This window comes from Phacochoerus africanus, chromosome 1 (assembly GCF_016906955.1).
Source record: "Phacochoerus africanus isolate WHEZ1 chromosome 1, ROS_Pafr_v1, whole genome shotgun sequence".
Lineage (NCBI taxonomy): Eukaryota > Metazoa > Chordata > Mammalia > Artiodactyla > Suidae > Phacochoerus > Phacochoerus africanus.
This window is the reverse complement of record NC_062544.1, coordinates 104794899-104812684: the sequence shown is the minus strand read 5'-3', so window position 1 is coordinate 104812684 and position 17786 is coordinate 104794899. Positions and strand designations below refer to the sequence as shown.

Sequence of the window (17786 nt, the reverse complement as noted above, 5' to 3'; positions counted from 1 at the left end):
TAAACATATAATCCTCTGGACTTATTCTCAATCTTAAACATAAACCTAAAATAACTGATTTTTGACGATGTAGATTTCTAGTACATAATATGAATAGGCAGGTTTATTGGTAAAATAAGCAGTAAACAATGAGCCAATGAGATCACATAGAAAAACTGCTTTTACTTTTAATATAGATAAGTGATTAGTAGAAATAGAAACATACACGTGTTCACACATATATACAAAAACTCATTTCTGGACATATGTAGAACATCAGACTTCTCATAAATCTGATATACCACTAAGCTTTATGTAATTAATGTTGTCATGTTTTTAATATCTAAACACCAAGGCACAAGAGAGTACTTAAGGAAGCAAGGTGCCATCCTGCATTCATGTGAGAAATTTACCAATTCCAAACAAAACCACCTATTTCATCCACCTCTGCATCAATAACACCTTGCACACTGCAAGATACTCAATAAAAATGGCCGGATGAGTAAGTGCATGAATGAATGCACACACATATGAATAAATAAAGTGAAGGGTGGATAGATGGATAGAAAGAGACCAGACAGGCTTAACTGAAAGCAAAGTGAAAGTTCTCTCCAAGTTTTCCACTCTCATATGTCTAACACTAGTCTTAATGAACTGTTCAGAGTTGACTCCTCATACCATTAAACACCCTCCACCCCTCCCCCATTCCTGGCTGGGGAGAAGAGATGAAAACTGACTTTGCCAAGCAGTTGACATACGTTTTCTCATTTAGTCTGTACAGCTGGTGAACCAGGCAAACGTGGCCCCTTTGACAGATAGGGAGCCTGACATTCTGAGAAGTGACATGGTCAGGCGCTGGGCACTCAGGATGTGCTGAAGCTGGATTCAAACCCAGGCCTTTTCTGTTCACATTTATACAACATCGAGATGCTATGACGCCCCTCTCTATGAGTTTATCCAAGTATTTTCACATAACTATTAATTTCCCTTTGCTTTGTCTTATGCATATGTCCTCTCATAAGACCGAAGTGTGATAACTTTATACTAAGAAACTAAATTGAAAAAAAATCATTCCTCCATAATTCTACCACACTAACACAGAAGTTGTTTCCAAGTCAAGTGATTTTTGGCTTCTACATTGAACATCTTGGCCAGAAATGGGTTGGCGGAGACTCTCCCATCTTCCTACGCAGTGAGGCTAAGACATGGCATAGTCAACAATTCAGAGCTTTAAAATGTAAGGTCTGATCCCCAAGACTTAGGGATGCTTTTGGCCCCTCCTCCCAGGACTGGGGCATCCTGTGTGGAGGGAGTGTCCTGGGACAACATCTCCTTCAGAGGTAACTCCTTGTGAAGTGCAGCTGAGGCTCTTCTTAAGGGAGATGTGCATCTATTTCTGGACAAGCAAATAGCATCCCTTCATGCTCAGAGAACTTTCACATTAGGATGGATTTACAGATGCTACATTCCCATCCTTCACTGAACAAGTAGAAAAGCTCTCACTCAGAGTACATATAGCCATTAGTGTTCCTGGATTCTTCCCCATCTCCAAACTGCTTTTGAGCAGATGGACAGGAAATTTTATTCCTTTTAATAGTCAGCCAGTTCCTCAAATAATGAAAATGCAGAATTACAATGTGACAACAACAGCCACAGGTTCAGATGTTTAGACACAATAGCCACTGGCATTTACCAGGGATTACCATGTATCAGTGATGCCTAAATTTTTTATGATGCATAATCCTACTTGACCCTATAACAGGTCTGAGATTGGCATTATTATAGCCATTTTACAGATGGGTAAACTGAGGCATTGAGAAATGAAGTTACTTGGTTAAGGTCACACAGCTGAAAAATGGTGGATCTGCAGCCTGAACCCAGATAAATAATGGGCACAGACGTCAAGTCTGCGTGCTATCCTACCCTGTTCATAACTGGCCTTATACAATCTTCTGATAAAGTCCTTTGATGAAACAGAATCACACAGTGATCATTTTAACCCTGATGCTCTATCCATGTAACCAGGCAGCAAATACCTGTATGCCTTGGGCCTACCTTAAACATTGGCCTTTAATTCCTTTTAATCCCCCACTTGCTGACCTAACAGTCCTATTGCAGGACATGTGGCTGACGGCTATAAATAAGAAGTAGATATCTCACAGTAGAATAGAAAAATGTGCCTTGTTGAGGGAGCTAATTCCAAAACTAGACATGATGGAATAGGATTGAAAGATGCAGCTTTGTGGCCCTCTGACATTACACAGCTCTGCTGGAAATGGAAGGATTCATTCAAAATCCAAATCTGGAATCTTCCAGAGAATGAGGCCAGGAAATGAAGAGATCATGGCTGGTCTTGTCCTCCAAGGCCACTGCTTAACCCTAGGGGCTCCACCATCCAGACCCAACACTTTGCTTTCCTGCCTGGACTCCTGGAAGCCCAGAGGAAAATGGGCTAGAGTGGTAGGAATCTCCGGTGACTCACTCCAGAATAACAACAATCTCCTCTCGTCTCTTCAGTGTTATTTCCCTTTGTCTGTTTCTTCTGGAAGAACTGTGGTTCCATCAGTAAGCCATTTCACATCCCTTCTGAAGTGGGACTGAGGTATAAAATGAATAAAATAATGATTGTTGGGGAAATGAGAGTTGTCCCTTTGCTCTTTGGGTCTCCTGCTGCAACTTCTCCCCCACTATTTTAAGCTCTTCTGCCAAAAAAAAAAACTCAAGAAAAACTGTCTGGAAAACATGTGTGGGGAACATGGTCCTTGATTTCAACCCTGAACACAATGTTCTAAGATGTTTTTGAAAGCTAGGTTTCCTTCCAGAATTCAACTTGCACAGGTCTGCTAGATAAACATTTTGGATTCAAACAGTAGTTAGGGAAACATTTGTATGCTTGGATTTGAATGAGAAGAGGAAACTGCTGTGGTTGAGAGATTGCAAAGCACGTTCCACTTAGCGTGACATTAAAAACACAGCAACGATTAGAGTGACGCTTCTCTTTACCAGGAGGTTCCTGACTGCACAGCCTACCCTTCTTGAGGGGGAAGGAGTCACTTTTCAGAAGGAAGATCCAGTGCACCACTTGCTTCCTAGGAAATGCAATTGTTTGAAACCAGCACTGACTAATATAGCTTATGTAAGCTCACGTTTAAGGCAATGTCTGCCTCTGTCTTGATTCCCTCCCCAGCAACCTGTGATGGCTAAACTACCACAGAATACCCCAGAATACTCAATTTTTTAAAGTTGTAGCTTTGCCAAAAGACATACACAACAAGTGTATGTGGTGCCAATGTGTACACTGAGACATAAGCTAGTCATACTAGTTTAACTGTAGGTACAATGCTGTCTTTATATGATACTGTTCCTCTGCAAAGCTGTATGGATTTCTTAAAATTCTGTTTGGTGGATGAGGAAAGGAGAGTAGTCAACCTGCTAATGAACTCCAGATGCTATGACTGGGGAAGTAAAGCAAAAAGAAGAATCCTATCGTCGTAAACCAGAACAGTTACTAAACGCTCCCTCCCTAAGTAAAATTAAATAATTGCTTTATTAACTGAGCTTGTGCATTTTTTTTTTTTTTTTTTTGGTGGCTGCACCACGGCATGTGAAAGTTCCTAGAGCCAGGGATCAAACCTACACCACATCAGCGACAATGCTGGATCCTTAACCCACCAGGCTACTAGGGAGCTCCTGGGCTTGTGCTTTTCACAAGAGAGTCTTGGAATAAGTGCTCAATAAGAAATGAGTCCCGCTTTTGAAGTGATGGACTTTTGGGAGGAAGATAGTGTGGTGCAGGAAAGAATGGGGCGCTATCCATGTAACCAGGCAGGAGCACTGTAAACAGACAGATTGTCCACCAACTGCCCTCCCCTTCACCCAACAAGTTACATGGCAATCTTGGGACAGTGTGATTCTAGTGTTTTACCAGGATGCAGGATCACTGTTCTAGATTGTCCATGGAGCTAAGTGCAGGGGGCTGGAGTTTTTCTTTTTTAAGTGTAGTTGATTTACAACATTGTACCAATTTCTGCTGTAGGGCACAGTGACTCAGTCATACACATACATAGATATACATACACACACACAAATATATACATTCTTTTTTAAATATTATTTTCCATCATGGTCTATCCCAGGAGAGTGTATATGATTCTCTGTGCTATATCGTAGGCACTGCTGTCTATCCATTCTAAATATAATACTTTGCATCTGTTAATCCCAAACTCCCATTCCATCCCTCCCCACTCCCCCTTAGCAACCCCAAGTCTGTTCTCCCTGTCCTGTAGATAGGTTCATTTGTGCTAGGTTTTAGATTCCACATATAAGTGACATCATAGGGTATTTGTCCTTGTCCTTCTGACTTATTTCACTTTGTGTGATAATCTCAAGTTTCATCCATGTTGCTGTGAATGGCATTATTTTGTTGTTTTTATGGCTGAGTATTCCATTGTGTATATGTATGTACATATATATGTGTATATATATATATATATATATATATATATATATGTATATGCGTGTGTGTCCCCTCTTCTTAATCCATACGTCTGTTGATGGACATTTAGGTTATTTCCATGTCTTGGCTATTGTGAATAGTGCTGCTATGGACATACAAGTGCATGTATTTTTTGAATTTCAGTTTTGTCCAGTTATATGCCCAAGAGTGGGATTGCTGGATTATATGGTAGTTATGTATTTAGTTTTCTGAGGAACCTCTATAATGTTTTCCATAGGTGGTTGTGCCAATTTATATTCCCACCAATAGTGTTGGAGGGTTCTCTTTTCTCCACACCCTCTCCAGCACTTGTTATTTGTAAACTTATTAATGATAGCCGTTCTGACCAGTGTGCAGTGGTATCTCGTTATAGTTTCTATTTGCATTTCTCTAAAAATTAGTGATGTTTGAGCATATTTTCATGTGTATGCCTACTGGCTATCCATATCTTTTCTTTGGAGAAATGTCTATTAAGTCTTCTGTCCATTTTTTGTTTGGGTTGTTTTTTGTTGTTGAGTTGTATGAGTTGTTTGTATATTTTGAAGATTAAGCCCTTGTCAGTTGCATCATTTGCAACTATTTTCTCCCACTCCATAGGTTGTTTTTTTAATGGTTTCCTTTGCTGTGCAAAAGCTTGTAAGTTGATTATGTCCCATTTTCTTAGGTTTGTATTTATTTCTATTGCCTAGGGGGACTGACCTAAGAAAACATTTGTACAGTTTGTCAGAGAATGTTTTGCCTATGTTCTCCTCTAGGAGTTTTATGGTGTCGTTTCTTATGTTTAATAAGTCTTTAAGCCATTTTGAGCTTGGAGTTTTATTTTAATACACTGAAATCACATCAAATTGTTTAAAATTTGTAAACAAAACAGCTTTAGATCACGGATCTAAATCTAAACCACTAGCAGGTTAAATGGAGCTTATCTGTGACAAAACTACCTTATTCTTCTGTCACCTGAAAAGAAGGAACCCATATGGTCACTGTTCCTCAGTCAGTTTTTCCAAAGCACATTAAATTGATTACTGATAACCAGTCTCTGTCTTAAAGCATTTCCAGAAAGAGGATATGAGGTGTGAAAACAAAAGGGTAAAACTGAAAATAATACAGAATGGCAAGATTTTGAAGATTCCACTGCTTTTACTTATTTCAGATTTATATATCTTGTAGCCCAATACAATCAACAACTATTCATAAAATTGGTGAAAATGGGTAACAAATAACATATACAGTAAATTAAATATGGCCACCAGTTCTGTTCAGCTACTTTCATCAAGAGTTGGGGTCTATCAGCAATGCCCTATGATCTGGCAATCACACACTTGGGCATTTGTCTGGGGAAACTCTAATTTGAAAAGATACATGCAGCCCAATATTCACTGCAGCACTGTTTACAACAGCCAAGACATGGAAACAATGAACTCTGTTCATTGACAGAGGAGTGGATAAAGAAGATGTGGTGCATATACACAATGGAATCTTACTGAGTCATAAAAAAGAATCAAATAATAGCATTTGTAGCAACATGGATGTACCTAGAAATTATCATACTAAGTGAAGTAAGTCAGACAAAGACAAATATTATATGATGTTACTTATATGCAGAATCTAAAAAATGATACAAATGACCTTATTTACAAAACAGAAACAGACTCATAGACATAGAAAACAAACTTATGGTTACCAAAGGGGAAAAATGGTGGGGGAGGGATAAAATCACAGTTTGGGATTAGCAGATACAAATTACTATATATAAAATATACACCAACTATAATGGAAAAAATAAAAATCATTTAAAAAATAAATAAAACAGATAACAAGGTCCTACTGTAAAGCTCAGGGGAATATATTCAATATCCCATAGTAAACCATAAATGAAAAGAATATGAGAAAGAATATATATATACATATATATGTATATACACACACATGCATATAATTGAATCACTTCACTGTACACCAGAAACTAACACAACATTGTAAGTCAACTATACTTCAATTAAAAAATTAAATTAAAAAAAAAAGAGTTGAGGATTTCCTGTTGTGGCACAGCAGAAACGAATCCAACTAGAAACCATGACATTGTGGGTTCAATCCCTGGCCTCGCTCAGTGCGTTAAGGATCTGGCATTGCGATGAGCTGTGGTATAGGTCGAAGACGCGGTTGGTCTGGTGTTGCTGTGGTATAGGCTGGCAGGTGTAGCTCTGATTAGACCCCTAGCCTGGGAACCTCCATATGCTGCAGGGTGGCCCTAAAAAGACAAAAAAAAAAAAAAAAGAGAGAGAGAGAGAGAGAATTGAGATCTATTAGTCTAACCCTGATCTTTTACCTCAAGAGCTCTTGCAGCTTCTACTCATGCTTTTCTTAAAATCCTGAGACTTCCACACTGCACAGAAGCTCAGGATGAAAGATGAAATGGAAAAAGAGACCCAGGCACCCCAGCTGTTCCAACTGAAACCAGATACCGAAAATTTAAAAGTCACTGTAATACCGAAGTGACAGAAACCTTGAAAGAAAATGATCATGTCATCTTGGAATTCATAACAGTGGAGAAATGAAAACCTGGACATAATTAAATGCAGAAAAGGACCTCAGGAAAGTGTATTTTTCTAAAACATGTGAAAAGATGTGTATTAATCAAAAAGTCAAGCCCATGATGGAATACAACTCAAAGAAGGACAGAATACAGAAATGAATACTAATAATTGTGAATGAGCTTGATAAGGAAGAAAGGGAAAGAAATCTTAATAACTAATGTGGCTACATGAAAAATTCTCTGGTTCATTCATTGATTGACACAAATACAAACATGGAATATTGGCCATGTGCTATGTGTTGTGCTCTAACGAGATCTTATTTTTAAAAGCACAAACTAAAGGCAGAAGAATACATATTTTTGAAAAGTATATACTAAAAAATATTTTTAAATAAATGGCTGAAATTTATAAGAATATTTACAAAAAATCTCAGAATGAGCTAAGACATTCAAAATAAATGGTGTCTAAAATTATGCTCCAGGGCAAGAGAAATAAGAAACATTGCTTAGGGCAGATGGTATAATGCTACTTAACAGATGCTAGTGGGAAATTCAAAATTCTTCAACATCTTTGGTCTTTTATCTTCTACAATGAAGACACTTTTTTTTTTTTTGTCTTAGGGCCGCTCCTGTGGCATATGGAGGTTCCCAGGCTAGGGGTCCAATCGGAGCTACAGCTGCTGGCCTGCATCACACAGCCACAGCAATGCCAGATCTGAGCCACATCTGTGACCTACACCGCAGCTCATGTCGACACCAGATCTTTAACCTCCTGAGCAAGGCCAGGGATCAAACCTGCATCCTCATGGATACTAGTCAGGTTCCTTAACCACTGATGGGAACTCCGATAGTATTTTGCAGTTAAAATGAGAAACTGGAACCCAAGACAAGAGATAAAATTAGTTAAAACAAAAAAGCACATAGATGCCTTACACTAACTTCAAGTTGCCCACCTGAGCCAAATCACAGGCTGAGGCCCAGAAAGAACTTGCAAGTGCGATTACCAGCCACTGTCAACAGTCTTTGAGGACAGGCACCAAAAGCTCTGAATCAGATCAATGTAACTCCACTTTTCAAATGAGAGGTGGATTCTGTTTAAATATAAAGCTTGAAATCAATGCCCAATAAAATTCTAGAAAGACAGCTATTGAGGGAGTTCCACTGTGGCTCAGTGGTAACAAACCCACCTAGCATCCATGAGGACTTGCGTTCCATCCCTGGCCTCGCTCAGTGGGTTAAAGATCCGGCATTGCACTGAGCTGTGATGTAGGTTGCAGGCACAGCTCGGACCTGGCATTGCTGTGCCGTAGGCTGGCAGCCATAGCTCTGATTCGACCACTTCCTGGGAACTTCCATGTGCTGCGAGTGCAGCCCCCCCCCCCCCACAAAAAAAGCTAATGAAACGGGTGGCTAGTGAGCATTTGGAAAAGAAGCTGATTCTGAGGCACTGGGAATTGCTAAGTAAAATATGTGGCATTTTGTAAAGGTAAGGTTTTCTCCCCAGGTATAGTTATCTCTTTTAGTCCTCACACTAACTCATTTGCCATGATCCAGATGCAAAAATTGAGGTTCCTAAACACTGACAGTGTTATGTACAAGGTCATACAGTAAGTGGTTGAGCTACAACTCTGTTCAATTCATACTAAACTCACCTCATTGGTGGTAGAAAAAGGGACTGCCACAGAAATAGTATGAGTCAAGTTCAGCAATATATTTGACCAACTTCTTTGTAATGTTTTTAGATAAGACAAACTGTGAGCTAGATGATGGGTGGAAAAGGAACTACATCTTTTTTTGGATGTCTCAAAGCATCTCAAACTCATTCTGTCCAAAAGCAAATTGATGAGCATCTCCCTTAAATCTGGCTTTCTTTAACTCTTTTCTCAGTGAAGGTATTGTGTGCATTCTCAGAACTTGACAGATCCTCCAGAAATGCTTCCCCCATCACCTAATATTCTATCCATCACCAAAGCCTGCCAATTTTATTCTGAAAGAGCTCTCTGCACATGTAAGCTATCATTCTACTGCTGCTGGCAATCAAATGTCAGTCTGGTTGTTACTCTTTTGAAGTATATCTTTTATCTCTAGCTGCTTTTGAGATCTTCTGTTTGTCTTTGCTGTTCTTCACCTTCACTAAGATGTGGATTTATTTTTCTTATCCTGCTTGGGAATGCTGGGCTTCATGAAAATCTTGACTGGAGCTTTTCATCTCTTCAAATATTGCCTGTAACCCATTTTTTAAGCTCAGCGACAACACTTCTTTGCTGCTAAATTTATTATTTCACAGCTTCTGTGCATCAGGAGTCTGGGTGTTTCAGATGGAGCCTCTGCTCAGGGTCTCATAAAGCTGAAATCAAGAGGCCAGTTAGCTGTATTTTCAAAGTAATTGTGCTTAATTTGACTTTTTATTAAAATTGAGGGCCTTTATGTTTTAATAAATGAGTTTAACAATTTTACATTGATCAGGATAATAAATCTGATCTTCTCGTGTCATTTTATCTTGTGTTTCTTTTCTGCTCCATTGCCCCTCCTACCCTCCACCATAATTATTCTTTTTTTTTTTTTTTTTGCTCATCCACACTATGTGGAAGTTCCCAGGCCAGGGATTGAACCCACGCTACAGCTGCAGCCTGTGCCATAGCTCCCACTCCAACAATGCCAGTCCTTAACCTGCTGTGCCAAAGGGAAAATTCTCCCAATTATCTTTTCCTCTAGGGACCAAAGCTTCCTTTGACCTTTTTTTCCTCCTTCTTTGGTCAGTCAGAAGTAATATGTAGTCTCTTAAAACTTTTAAGCAATAACTGCATATTTTTAAGCCACTTAATAATCCTTTCCCTATCACCATAACGAATGGTGCCCACATGGGAGTTCTCATTGTGGCTCAGTGGAAATGAACCTGACTAGTATCCATGAAAATGTGAGTTTGATCCCTGGCCTCACTCAGTGAGTTAAGGATCCCGCATTGCCACAAGCTGTGGTGTAGATTACAGATGTGGCTCAGATCCTGTGTTTCTGTGGCTGTGGTGTGGGCTGGCAGCTGCAGCTCTGATTTGACCCCTAGCCTGGGTGCAGCCCTAAAAAATAACAAAAAAAAAATAAGGATATGCCCATGTGACTTTCTCTCCTTTTTTTGCCCCCCCTCCAAGTAAAAGAATTGTAGCCTTTATAATCTGATTATTAATGCTTTATATACTTTCTTCTCACTTAGAAATTATTTTTGAAGTCACGTTAAGTTGTAGGATGATAACAGCTATTTAACATCAACTCGTTTTAAAGGTTTAATTATTCACCATTTATTTATTTATTAGATTTTGGTACTTTTTAAAAATTTTATTGAAGTATAGTTGATTTACAATGTTGTTACTTTCTTCTGTACAGCAAAGTGATTCAGTTATATGTATATGTATATTCTTACTCATATTCTTTTCCATTATAGTTTGTCACAGGATATTGAATATAGTACCCTCTGCTATAGAGTAGGACCTTGCTGTTTCACCATTTATTTTATATTTCATTTTCCCTTAATCTGAGGTCTCTCTTTTGATGAATTTCTTAATTGAATGAAGACTTTTAAGTAATTTTGAGTTCTTGAATGTCTGCAAAGTCCTTTGGGTTGAGAACTGGAAGGCACTCCTCTGACTGTTTCAAGCTTATTGATGAAACTATTATTTTGACAGGCATTTGGAATGATGTTAAGTGCATGAGCATAATTGTGATTTCTTGAGCCAAAGATATATGAAAAGTAGTCAGAGAAAATATGAAAACGCCCAGTTATCCCTGTCCAGCTGCACACCTTACTCACATCCTTTCATTTCTCTGAGCTGTCCTTCCTCGTGGGTTGCAAGAGGGCTCCTGCAAGCCACCTCAGAGACTCTTCCAGATGTTCCAGGCAAGACTTTAGGAAACTAATAGAGTGGTTCCCGTCATGGCACAGTGGAAACGAATCCGACTAGGAACCATGAGGTTGTGGATTCGATCCCTGGCCTCGCTCAGTGGGTTAAGGATCTGGTGTTGCCGTGAGCTGTGGTGTAGGTCACAGACACAGCTTGGATCTGGTGTTGCTGTGGCTGTGGTGTAAGCAGGCAGCTGTAGCTCCAGTTAGACCCCTAGCCTGGGAATCTCCATATGCCACGGGTGCGGCCTGAAAAAAGCAAAAAAAAAAAAAAAAGGAATCTAATAGAAATATCAATATTTGATCAAAACACTACTCCACAGAAGCAGAAGAATTAATTTACAGCAAAATACTAATGATGGCTACTGTATGTTTAATGTTTCAGGGTTACACAGTCATGGATAATAAATATAAAAATAAATATTTCAGAGCCTTGGTCAGATGAAAAAGTAGAAACTCATATATAACATTTCTTCCAAGTATACATGCAACCACATTACTTGAAAGTCTTGGGAAAAGGAAATAAACTTTTGATAACCCCTTCATACTCATTCAACAACATCACACAAGCAATCACGGCACTTGTAAATGTTTTTAGGTTTCATTTTAAAACATCTTGACTAGGTTTTGGAGTTCCCGTCGTGGCGCAGTGGTTAACGAATCTGACTAGGAACCATGAGGTTGCAGGTTCGATCCCTGGCCTTGCTCAGTGGGTTAAGGATCCGGCATTGCCATGAGCTGTGGTGTAGGTTGCAGACGCGGCTCGGATCCCACGTTGCTGTGGCTCTGGTGTAGGCCGGCGGCTACAGCTCCAATTCGACCCCTAGCCTGGGAACCTCCATATGCCGCGGGAGCAGCCCTAGAAAGGGCAAAACAAACAAACAAACAAACAAAAAAACCTCTTGACTAGGTTTTAGAGTAACATGGTTCCAAATTTAGAAAGTAAAGAAAGGTTAACTGCAGGTCTGTGTTTTAGCTACTCAATTCCAACCCCCTCAGTCGAACAAAATTGTTTATCTTTGTAGAGACAGTTCACACAGTTACAGAGTATCCCTCTCTCCCTCACTTTAGCCTCCTCTTCCCTTTCTCTCTCTGTAATTTAAAAATTTTTTGTCCCTTTTCCATAAAATTATATCATTCCATTATCCCAAGCCTTATTTTTCACTTAACATATCTTGAAGATCTTCGTATGTCAGTATAAAGTGCTTCATCACTCTTTTTTTATAACGATGTAGCATTCCTTTGTCTGGATATACCATAGTTTAAATTCCCAAAAACTTATCCACATATATTTTAAGCAATGTTACAATTATATAACCCCAAACATATGCCATTTCAAATGTGTGAAGTATATTTCTAGGATAATTCTTAGAGACGAGATCGCTAGGTTATAGGCTACACATTATGAGGGTTACAGCCATGTTGCTCTCCACAAAGGAAATAACAATTTATGCTCTCACCCAGTAATGTATGAGCCTACTAGAGCATGATTTTTAATAGTTCCAAGGCACCCTACACAGTACTTTCAAATGCCTGTCCCCGTTTTTTTTTTTTTTTGTTTGTTTGGTTGGTTGGTTTTTGTGGGGCTATTTGCAATGGGAGTGTAAATAGTCAGATGCATCTTGGTTTTTGTCTCAAATTATCCTGGTTCCTCTCTCTTTTCCCTGAAGCATACTGATATCACAAAACACTACTGCTATAAAGCTTCACTAATTCAAGACATAGGGAAATAATCAAGGTCCAGAGTCCATTATGGTTGAGTGTCTCTACAAAGCCCATCTAAATGCTAAACTGCACTGTAACCACAGCAGAGAGCTGGTGAACTCTTAGCCCTATGAATCAATGTCTAATGAAAATTGATTTAACAGGCTCCAGGGGACCTTATCTTATTGCTAATAAAAGAAATCCCATCTGGCACTTTCCTACACTGCCTAGATATTAAATAGGGCTTATGATGATTAAGCACTAGAAAAGTTAATTACGGAGTAATTCCAGGGGAATATACTAATCTCAAAAGGCAGTAGTCTTCTCCTGGGTAAGTCAAGGAAAGGGGATGGGAGAGCAGCTACCAAACTTCAAGTTCTAAGCAGAAGCACAACAACACGCAGAGTCAGGCTGCCCCAAGCCGACCCCCCGGGAGCGGCCATCCTCAGCTGAGAGCTTCCTGTCAAAGAGAAAAGATGCTCGCTTCCACTCCAGTCCTGAGGACCCAGTCTAAGAACAGGATCTCCACCTGGCAAAAAGGACATAAAACAATGATGGTGTTTCCATTCGTTTTTGCTCATTGAATGGGGCCACCATAAAACTTTAATAATATTAAACAGAAAGGTGGGGTTTATAAGAATGCAGACCATGAGAGAATGTTGTCATAAATTATGGTCAGCCATCAAAGCCATTATGTCCCAAAGTTTAATGAACTGTATCATCCAAATCTGAATGAGGACATGTCTAGTGCATTAAGTTCACTTTCTATCCCTAAACACAGTCTCGGTTATGGATGCCCTAGAGGAGTCTATGGCACACAAGAGTCATGGTCATCAGAACTAAAAGTGTGCTCATACCAATTCCAACATCAAGTTCACAGCAGGAAAGCTGCTCCAGAGCAAACAAATACCCACTGAATTTTTAAGAAATGATTTGTCTTCATTGATTCAATCAATGTACCTAAAATACAAGGGAGTTAGGTAATTCCTAATTCTGTAAAGTCCAAATATCTGGCATGTCAGACGTAAATGATCAATGCTAATTCCTACGAGATACGTAAAACACAAGGCTTTGAGCAGGGCTTACAGAGCACATTTTTTATTCTGGAACCAAGTCTCAGGAGCTTATTGTTTCTTGGAAGGCTAGTGGTGGTCCTTTCTGCCTTCTGGGCCTGACACACCTGAGATCTGAGGAAATTCGAGTGATGTGGTCCTCTTCTGTTCTTCTGACCTGAACTTAAGGCACACTTCCTATTCTGAATTCATGGGAGGTACTAAGTCCATGGGGCTGCTAATAACATTGCTATGTCTTATGTGGAACTCAGCTGTCTATTTGCTTAATTGACTATAAACAGAGACCCCTTGCCAAAGACTACTCACCATAAAGAACTCAACACAGGGTGTGTTCACTTTAAATGCTGTCCACAAGCTTCAGGAGCAAACATGAGGTGTCTCACCAGTGAGCAAACAGAGCTGGGGCAACCCTCTAGAAACCAGCTCGGTGGTGTGGCTCAGGAGCCTGGAAGAGTTTTACTTTACGCATTTAGGCTGGTCATTCTACTTTTAGGAATGGATTTTAAGGAAAAAAGATTGGAGAAGATGACAACGTTTCACAAAACATGAGGATGCTCATTGTAGCATTCTGTATAACAATCACAAGCAACCTAAATACCCACTAATAAAGGCCTGGTTAACTAGATTAAGATGCATTTATATGCTGTGATATGATAGATGACTTGATATTGCTATACAATAGGATATAAAACAGCCTTATCTAATGACACAGGATGTTGCCTTATATAATTTTAAGTGGGAGGAAACTATATATACAGGATGCCAATTTCCTTCTTAAAAATCTGTCTACTGTATATACACATGTACACACTTTTAAAAGACATCTCCCCCATAACAGCTCTTCTCATACTGACCTGCCAGATTACTTTTCTGTTTTGCTTTCCACCACCCCTCTCCTCACTCCTTGTATACCTCCAGTTCCTCTGACTGGTGGGAGGCCTGGAACATACAAGCACCAGGTGGTCCATATCACAGAGACAAGAGTGATCTCAGGATAAAGAGCAGGAATGTCTGAACTCCGATCCAGAGGCTTCACCCCAGCCTAAGATGCTGTCCAAGGAATGCCTCTTCACACCCTCTTCCTTCTCAAAAGCAGAGAGACAGGGAGTTCTTACGGTGCAGCGGGTTAAGGATCCAGCACTGTCCCTGCAGTGGCTCAGGTTGCTGCTGTGCTGTCAGTTCCATTCTTGGCCTAGGAACTTCCACATGCCATGGGTGTGGCCAAAAACAAACAGAGAGGCAAAGGACATGAGCAAAATGCACTGAATCTCTGCATAGAAACCCGAGTGAAGAGAAAGTGTCCAAGAGCTTGACTTGTAAGAAAAGAAGATTATTTTTCAATAGGAATAAGGTACAGTCATAAGGAACACCCTTGCTTCGTCCTGGCAAACAAGCATCTTGCCCCAAGATTGCTGAAGGCAGCTCTGTCTGTGGAAGATGAACATGAGTCAGACTGTTGTTATCAGGGAAGCAGTTAGGTTTGTGCAACTGATTTAAGTTGTGGCTTAAAAAGGAATCCTTAGCATGAGTGGACCAGAACCCAACCATGGTCAATCACGCCAAGCAGCAATCAACCAAGGAAAGGTGGGAACAAAGGGCAGATCTGGTCTGCAATGACCTCTTCAAATTATCTATTGATCCCTTAAGCCACAGTGCCTTTTTTTTTTTTTTGCCTTTTCTAGGGCCACATCCGACGGCATATGGAGGTTCCCAGGCTAAGGGTCTAATCGGAGCTGTAGCCACCGGCCTATGCCAGAGCCACAGCAATGCAGGATCCGAGCCACGTCTGCGACCTATACCACAGCTCACGGCAACGCCAGATCCTTAACCCACTGAGCAAGGCCAGGGATCGAACCTGCAACCTCATGGTTCCTAGTCAGATTCGTTAACCACTGCGCCACAACAGCAACTCCCACAGTGCCCATTTTTAATGGGGAAAGCCAAGAAAAGAACAGCAAGGTTTGACTGAAGGAACTGCAAGACTAGTTTCTCCTTTACATTTTGCTTTTCAGCCACATGAAAATGCTTTCACCTTGGACAGCTCCTCTCTAACATGGGGATAAAAACATCTTGCCTCCAAGGGAAGGGACAGGCTACCCACAGTCTCTTGATGGTCCTTCCAGCTCTAAAACCTAAAGTTCAATGGCTGGAAGCACCAAATGAATGAACCTGGGCTGGAGCCTGGTGCTCAAGTGTTAAGGCTCGAAGGGGTTAGGGTATCTGGGCTTGAATACCAGCTCTGCCCCTGAAGAGCTGGGTAACTTTGGGTCAGATACTTCACCTCACCCAATCTCAGTTTCCTCAGCTATAAGTCAGAGGTAATAATGCTCACCTCACACAATGAACATGTGGAATAAATTAGACAAAGTCCGTGAAGCACTGAACTAAGTCAGACCATATAGGCAGGCGGGTTTCAGGTTTAAGGCCTTGGAGAAGGACCTCTTGGACATGATCTGGTTACTTCTCTTTAGAGCAAAGGAGATACATACACAGACACAGACATACCATACATATACATACATTAAAACATTAAATGTAAACACATATGCTCAAGTGGGTGCTCAGAGCCCTGGGAGGAATCTGCCAGGTTAAAAAAATCCAGGACCGGGGGGTCCCTGTCTTGGGCACCATTTTGGGTGGGTGGATGGGGCAGGGAACCCCATCTGTCCTGAAGCGAGCGTGTTGCCGTGTGCTGCAGTGAGAGGGCCTGCCTCCTGGTTCCCCCTCTCTTCCTGGTGCTTCCCATCTCCTCAAGTCTCAGCATGGCCAAGTGTTCATGGCATCCTTCTTTGCTTCCTGGAGATGCTGGGGCTCTCCAGTTACAGGTGCACTTTAAGCTATCTGGTTGGCCTCCAGTGGCCCCCTCTTCTCACCTCCATCCATGAATCCCTGTCCCTCCTCTCTGGAGGCTGGACTGGCCACACTGCAGTTCTGGCTCCTCCCATGAAGGGCCCACAGCCAACACTAGTATTTCCAAATTCCCCATAGATTTTATTATTGGGATTCAAAATGAGAAATCAGAATTCTGGGAATTTGGAGATGTCTCAAAATGGTAACTTTCTTTAAAAAACTTCCAACATTCTTCATTTTCTTTACCTATTATTATGTATATTTAAAAATGTATTTAACAAAAAAGAAACATTCAGTTTAGTACTATTTATAAAGAGCCAGAGCCTCAAACCAGAGCAAATACTCAAACACCAGAAAACAAGGTTGAACATCATTTGGTAGTATTTGAATAACACAATATTCTATCTCCTAGCAAAGTTAACAGTGCTGTATAGAAATACATGTTGAAATTGCCAAGTTGAAGACTTTCTTTGTTCCCCAAACTTAATATATCTTAAAACATTACTCTTAGAATTTGTATGAAGTATGGCATGCCTATACATTTACTAGTATTTATTTTATTTGAAAATATGACTTAGCAGCAGCTGGGGCCCTAGACACACACTTATAACATGGAAACAGCTACAAGCAAGAATGACTAATTAGATCCTGACTGCTTCTCTCCTAACTGCTCTGTCTTGTACCTAAAATTGTTGACCTTCACCTTCAACTCCATGTGTGTTGGTATTTCCTATTCTGGCTTTTGTTTGACATCAGTGGTTCTTTACACAGCCCCCCTTACACCACAAGAGAGGTGAGGGCTTATTGCTGGCCACAGCTCTCTACTTAGCCTTCTCTGGATGCCACATATATTTTTCTGTGATATTTGGATGGAGTATTACAGTTATTGTCTGAAAGTTTTCTGTCTCATTCAGCTGCTCCTTTCCTGGCCTTTTGGCTTCAGATTTTTGTTGTTTTCTGTTTGGGGTTGAGGAGGGGAGGCTGGGGCTTTTTTGGTCGGTGACAATTAGTATTTGCAGGTTGGCAGCTTTTTTTGCTGCTAAGTCTCAGATACCAGAGGCAAAAAGAAAACTCAGGGAACTCACCACCATGTCCTTCCTCAGTTCCCAAGGTCCTTAGCCAGTCTGCCTTATTTTGTCCACCTCTCATAGTCTTTGCATATTTGTCTTAGATACGCTGTCTGGGGTTTTAGGTGTATGTAGCTGGAGGAATAGGGAGAGGTACTTCTTTCTTCCCAAAACAGAAGTCAGCCAGCTGTCA

General features: G+C 40.5%; 1 protein-coding gene across 1 annotated transcript in view; it reads right to left on the bottom strand.

The window, feature by feature from the left end:
• The window catches only part of MYRIP (myosin VIIA and Rab interacting protein), a 208961-nt gene that overhangs the window by 142919 nt on the left and 48256 nt on the right, over positions 1 to 17786 (bottom strand). The window lies entirely within an intron of this gene.